Source organism: Bos indicus, chromosome 4, assembly GCF_029378745.1.
Source record: "Bos indicus isolate NIAB-ARS_2022 breed Sahiwal x Tharparkar chromosome 4, NIAB-ARS_B.indTharparkar_mat_pri_1.0, whole genome shotgun sequence".
Taxonomy (NCBI): domain Eukaryota; kingdom Metazoa; phylum Chordata; class Mammalia; order Artiodactyla; family Bovidae; genus Bos; species Bos indicus.
Window position 1 is genome coordinate 44,070,479 of NC_091763.1, and position 7,353 is coordinate 44,077,831.

At 40.7% G+C, this 7,353-nt stretch overlaps 1 non-coding gene across 1 annotated transcript; it reads right to left on the reverse strand.

Annotated features, from left to right (window-relative positions):
• Window positions 1–1,075: 1,075 nt before the first annotated feature.
• On the reverse strand, window positions 1,076–1,239 carry LOC139182855 (U1 spliceosomal RNA). Its single transcript, XR_011566423.1, has one exon. It is a non-coding gene; the product is annotated as a U1 spliceosomal RNA (small nuclear RNA).
• Window positions 1,240–7,353: the final 6,114 nt, after the last annotated feature.

The following is a 7,353-nucleotide window of genomic DNA, read 5'->3' on the forward strand; positions in this document are numbered from 1 at the left end:
ACCCATGAATACTTAACCTCTTCCTCCTTCTCCTCACCACACCCTCTTCCCTGGAGAATTCTTTATCCTTAGGGATCAGACTCTTTTTCTATAACCCTCAAAAAATATTCCCAGATTTATGTTTTCTTTCCTCTCTCTCCACCACTGCCCCCCCCCCCCCCCCGCCCATGATAGGGTTAAATGAAAGAAAGGAAATACTAGTTGGTTAAACCAAGTAAGGGTACGCAAAAGGATAAGGGTATTCTAAAGGATAAGAAAGCCAAAAGACAGAATTACTGGATGGACCCAGCTTCTGGATTTCAACTTCCTTCATTCTGCTTAAAACTGATCTGCTCCAGGACACCCCCTCACTGCACTCTTTTCTCCTTTCTCATCTCCGCTTGCATAATCTCCACCCCTCCACCTCCCACATTAAGAAAAAAAAGACTTCCCTCCCTCTGAGATGTTACAGCTCTTTGCCTTGGGGTAGAGGAACTTCTGAAGTGCCAGGCAATTCAAATTATTGCTGTGGACAGTAAGCAAGAGGAATAATTATAATAATCCTTTTGAAACTCGGAAGTTTTCACTACTTTCTACAAAATTAAAGGAGAAATTAATTGAGTGGTCAGTTGGTGACTCATTAAAGATAATTTTTAATTATCTATTACTATGTGATTGTAATTATATAACTCTTAGAGGTTCAAATAATTGTAGGTTATTCCTATAATAAAACTCCTTTCAGTCCCATCTTCTGATTTATGTGAATAAGTTTTTTCAGAGTTTTGCTAGTGGTCCAGTGGCTGGGACTCCACACTCCCTGTGCACGGCTCCTGGGTTCCATCCTTGGTTGGAAAACTGGATCCCACATGCTGCAACTAACTCCTGACACAGTTAAATAAATTAAGTAGTTTAAAAAATAGAAAAGAACAAAATATATATCTAAATTCTGGCAATATGTAGTATTAGTCCATAGATGCATGTTGTTGTACAGTCTCTTAAGTTGTATCTGACTCTGCAACCCCATGGACTGTGGCACACTGGGCTTCCCTGTCCTTCACTGCCTTGCAGAGTTTGCTCGAATTCTTTTTTTTTTTTACAGGGGAAAGCGCGAACGCAGTCCCCCACTACCACAAATTATGCAGTTGAGTTTCCCACATTTGGGGAAATCGCAGGGATCAGCACATCCGGAGTGCAATGGATAAGCCTCGCCCTGGGAAAACCACCTTCGTGATCATGGTATCTCCCCTGCCAGGTAAGTATTCGAATTCTTGTCCATTGAGTCGGTGATGCTATCTAACCATCTCATCCTCTGCTGCCACAAACTCATACACTAATTGAAGAAAGGCCCCTTCATGGTAGGTGGTGGTAGTGGTGGTGGTGGTTTAGTCACTAAATCTTTTCTGACTCTGACCCCATGTATGGTAGCCCACCAGGGTCCTCTGTCCATGGGATCTCCCAGGCAAGAATACTGGAGTGGATTGCCATTTTCTTCTCCAGAGGATCTTCCCGACCCAGGGATTTAACCTGGGTCTCCTGCATTGCAGGCAGATTCTTTACCACTGAGCCACAGGGAAGCTCCTCAGGGTGTATAGAGGGTGGCAAAATAGGTGAAGGAGATTAAGAGGTACAAATCTCCAGTTATAAAATCAATAAGCCACAGGGATGCAATATTCAGAATTAGGTATATAGTCACTAATACTGTAATAATTTTATGTGGAGAAAGATGATTCCTAGATTTATCATGGTAATCATTTTATAATGTATGCAAATGTCAAATCACTATGCAGTATACCTGAAATCAACATGATATTGTACACTAACTGTATTTCAGCTTTAAAAAGTGAAACCTCATCTGCTTCCAGGGAGTATCAATAAATAATGACTAAAACTTTTTTAATCAACAAGTAGCAATATAAGTATGTTATTTGGACATATGGAGGTAAAAATAGAAGTAGTTGCCTGTTGAAAATGGGAAGTGGGGGGAAGGCATGTAATACTTTGTTATATGTCTTCTAGGGCAATTTGATGCTGTTGAAACCATAAAGAAGGCTTCCCTGGTGGCTCAGATGGTGAAAAACCCACCTGTTCACCTGCAAAGCAGGAGACTTGGGTTCGATCCCTGGATTGGGAAGATTTGCTGGAGGAGGGCATGGCAACCGACTCCAGTATTCTTGCCTGAAGAATCCCCATGGACAGAGGAGCCTTGTGGGCTACAGTCCATGGGGTTGCAAAGAGTCAGACATGACTGAGCAACTAACCATGCAAACCATAAGATGTGTAACTTTAATATTAGAAAAGCTAATTAAATAACATGCTTATCATACCTTTATTGGAGTAGTAAATAAATAACAGAATCTTGAATTCATACACACAAAAAAAGACCCATTATCTCATTAAAGCATATATTTATAATAAAATTTTAACTTTGCACATTTAACAGTTATTTGTGTTGTTTATGTTCTTTGATCATTTTAATCTGTTTATTAACTGTAATGGTAATTAAATACAAAAGAAGAAGTAACACAGCTTTATAGAACCAGAGAATATATCAATTTGCATTCAGATTGTTATTGAAAAAAAATTGATAGTGATCAATCAAAGATTTTCAAACATCAAAACATGGCATAAGGGCTTCCCTGATGGCTCATTGGTAAAGAATCCACCTGCCAATGCAGGAGACACGGGTTCAGTCCTTGATCCAGGAAGATCCCACATGCTGAGAAGCAACAAACCTGTGTGCTATAGCTATTGGGTCTGTGCTCTAGACCCGGGGAACCGCAACTACTGAGCCCACATGCTGCAACTCCTGAAGCCTGTGTGTCCTAGAGCCTGTGATCTGCAACAAGAGAAGCTTGTGCACCGGAAGTAGAGAACAAAGTCTGAGCAGCAACAAAGACCTAGCACAGCCAAAACAAAAAGAAATGAATAAATAAATAATTTTAAATGGTCAATTAAAAGAAACATATCAATAGTTATGATACTCTGAATCATATCTTTTGCCATTATTTAAATTTGATGAAAAAATATATGCAAATTTTAAAAGATATTAGAGAATATAAAGTTTTTCAAAGTTATTTTAGGGATGTTGCAAGCAGAGTCTTAAACACTGCTGTTCTAGGAGCCAGGCACCAAATCTTGGGACCAAATAAAACCCTATGTCCTTTTTTCAGTGGTTGGAGAGAATCCATCTTTAGTATTGTAATAAATGGTCTTATTTTTCACTTTGGCAGTGAAGCAAATACTGAAGAATGCTGCAAGAAAATCTCAGTAATTAACTGTCATTCAAATAGGAGAAAATGTCTAGGGTATTTAGCTTTAAATAACTTGTAAATGCAGATGATTCACGAACTTATAATTCTACCCCAGACCTCTTTTCTGAGTTCTAGATTTACGTTTCTAGCTACCTGTGACATATCCACATGGTATCTTCTCACAGGCAATTTGCCAATGTCATGTCCACAGTTACAATTCTGGTACCATGATTACCCTCCCTGGAGCCCCACACTGGTTTCTCTTCTCAATAAACATCCTTTCCATCAGAGTTTCAGGCACTGTTATCCCTTCTTCTGTCACAGTGACAGCTGCCACCACTGATACTCCTAGATTACTTGGAGTCTAAAATGGGAAAAAAAGAAATGGAAAAAAAAAATTAAAACACTAGGTGATTTCTTCTGTCTTCTTTGAGCATTAGAGATCCTCTTTCTTTTTCTTGGGCCAGAACTAGAGGCTTCTGGAGTCTCTCTGTCCAGGACCAGGTCCCAGTTCTGGTTTCAGTCTTCCCCAAGTCCAGACTAGGAGATACTGGGAGGGAAAAAAAGAAAACAAAACACAGGAAACTCCCTGCTGATTTAGCAGGATTTCACATTCTCATCTTCTTTTCCAACCTGACTACTATATTTCATTTTAGAGCAGTCGTTTATTCTCTCCACGTTATATCTCCATTCAGTGGGAAAGACAGGAGGGAGTCACTTACCCTCAGCTAGAACCTCTGTATTCTGCATCTTCACTTCTTTTTCATAAGCATTTTCCATTTTATAAAATAGTTAATAGGCACCTACCACACTCTTGATCAGACATTTAAGCTGCTTTCAGTTTCTCCATATTATAAACTATAGTGAATGTATACTTAGAACTCAGGAGAATCTCTTTTTATGGGGCTTAGGTCTCCCAAGCAGATTTGTGCTATAATGAGACTTCTTCTATTCACCATCAGGATCTCTATTCTATTAAATGAATCCACTGCTAAGTCACTTCAGTCATGTCTGACTCTGTGCAACCCCATAGACGGCAGCCCACCAGGCACCACCGTCCTTGGGATTCTCCAGGCAAGAACACACTGGAGTGAGTTGCCATTTCCTTCTCCAATGCATGAAAGTGAAAAGTGAAAGTGAAGTCACTCAGTCATGTCCAACTCTTCGCAATCCCATGGACGGAAGAGCCTGTTGGGCTGAAGTCCACCAGGCTCTTCCGTCCATGGGATTTTCCAGGCAAGAGTACTGGAGTGGGGTGCCATTGTCTTCTCCATTAAATGAATCTAGCAGGTATTAATTTATAAACAAGATCAAGGAACTCTGTTATGGTACAATAGTTCGCATTTAGGGACAAATGTTGTATGTGACCTTTAAGACCACAACTGTCTTTTTGCAATGTAATTTGAAGGTGTAGTAGTGGCCAACTGCAAGTCTGACCATTGTTGATAAGACCCTCGGATGCTGGATAGTGCCATAAAAAGATCAGTCTCCCCCTGACTCTCTCTGTCTCTCCAGGGCAGCCTGGCGCAATAGGCTGCAGGTCAGCGTGATGTGTTACACCTTCTAAAACCTAGAGAAAGCACTGCTTTCCTCTCCTATGGGTCTGAGGCAGCCCCTGTGATCTTGAGAGACATCCAGATGCTCCCAGTTCTCTCCACTGTCAGGATGCTCTGCCTCTGTTGCTGGAGTGGTGACAGTTACAGACCTTTCTCTCTCTCGGGGTAGAGGTTCTCATCTTTCCATCCCACTGAGTCAGCCAAGGGCTAGAGGTGGCATAAAGCTTGCTTTTTGTTTTATCATATATCATGATTCTGTATTGTCCATGTAAGGACTCACTTGATTAGAGGAAAAAGAACCAGATTTTAGTTCCAACTTGAGTAGTAGGAAATTTCTCTGATTGTCTTCTGTCAGATTAATCTCTCTATATGGTTAGATTTCTCTCCAGAAAGATGGTACCAACTTTTCATTTGTACTAATCATATATGAAAATGCCTGTCTCACCATACCCTTGCACATAATTATAATTTTTAATATTCATTAACTTGACAGAAGAAAGGTGGCAGTTTCTTACTTTAAGTGTGTATTTCTTTAATTGCCTGTGGAATGGAATATTTTCTGATATTCATTGCCAGTTGAATTCCTTTTGTGAATTTTCTATTCTTGTTTATTGCCTGTCTATTTGTACACATTTTTTTGTTATATTTTTAATGATTTAACACTTTATATTGATCATTCAGAAAAATCAGAGGGAAAATATAGAGAAACATAGGTGGTAGAATTTGACTGCCAATGCAGGAGACATAAAAGCCGTGGATTCATTCCCTGGATCAGCAAGATCCCCTGGAGGAAGGCATAGCAACCCACTCCAGCATTCTTGCCTGGAGAATCCCATGGACAAAGGAGCCTGGTGAGCTACAGTCCATGGGGTTGCAAAGAGTCAGACATGACTGAAGCGACTGCACGCAATGCAATCCTGGTCTCCAGTTCTGATCATTTTGCTGCATTGTTTATTCTGTGGTGGCAAAGTTTCCATTCATAACTGAAATCTAGAAAGACTCCAAAACTCTAAGTTGAGGTAGTGGTCTTAAGTTTTCTTCTTCCAACTCTTTGATCAAGCAGGTTACCAATGCTCTTCTTCCTGCTCTGCCTGCCCTCTGGTGGAGGTGCCAAAGAGCAGACTAGGAGAGCAAGCCAACTATAAAAGGGGGTGGGTGTGGGGAGAAGACCGTGTTATGCCTAAATGGCATCCAGCCCCTGAATCTTTAAAGAACCAGTGTTTGACTTAATAAACCTCTGTTCCTTGGCTTCTCTAACCTCAAATCGTGTCCCCACAATAAAATCTATCATAAGGCAATTATTCCCAAACTGGTACTTCTCCATAGATACTGCTCTGCACCTTTGGTTTTGTTGACCTGATAATTCTTGCACAGGGAAAACATTCTCTTTCCCAATTTTATATCAGGAGAAAACACAAGTTGGTGAATTAGAAAGAGCTAGGAAGTGAGGGTTCCGTTCCCAGCTCTGTTGTTGTTCAGTCACCCAGTCATGTCCAACTCTTTGCGACCCCATGGACTGCAGCATGCCAGGTGTCACTGTCCTTCACTATCTCCCAGAATTTGCCCAAGTTCACGTTCATTGCATTTGTGATACCATCCAGCCATTTCATCCTCTGATGCCCTCGATCTTTTCCAGCATCAGGGCCTTTTCCAATGACTCTTCTGTGTGCATCAGAGACCAAAATAATGGAGCTTCAGCTTCAGGATCAGTCCTTCCAGTGAATATTCAGGGTTGATCTCCATTAAGATTGACTGGTTTTATCTCCTTGCTGTCCATAGGACTTTCAGAAGCCTTCTCCAGCACAACAGTACGAAGACATCAATTCTTTGGCATTCTGACTTCTTTACAGTCTGTCTCTCACAGCTGTATGTGACCACTTGGAAGACCATAGCCTTGATTTTATGAACCTTTGCTGGCAGAGTAATGTCTCTGCTCTTCAACATACTGTCTAGGTTTGTCATCACTTTCCTGCCAAGAAGCATTTGTCTTCTGATTTCATGGCTGCAGTCACCATCCACAGTGATTTTGGAGCCCAAGAAGAAATCTGTCACTGCTTCCACCTTTTCCCCTTCTATTTGCCATGCAGTAATGGGGGCGGATGCCGTGATCTTATTTTTTTTAGTATTTAGTCTTAAGCTGGCTCTTTCACTCTCCTCCTTCACCCTCATCAAGAGGCTCTTTAGTTCCTCTTCACTTTCTGCCATTTAAAGTGATATCACCTGGATATCTGAGGTTGTTGATGATTCTCTCTCCTATCTTGATTCCAGCTCATAACTCATCCAGCCCAGCATTTCTCATGATGTGCTCAGCATATACGTTAAACAAACAGAATGACAGCAGATAGCCCTGTCATACTCCTTTCTCCATCTTGAACCAATCAGTTGTTCCATACAGGGTTCTAACTGTTGCTTCTTCTTTTTTTTTTTAATTGTTTAGTTTTTATTTCATAATCATAAATTTAACTTTGCAATCCAGCTAAACTTGGAGGGAGATAAGGAAAATATAGAACCCAAAGAACTATAGCAAAAGCACAAAGATTATAGGATATTTGGAGCAGATGGGGGTG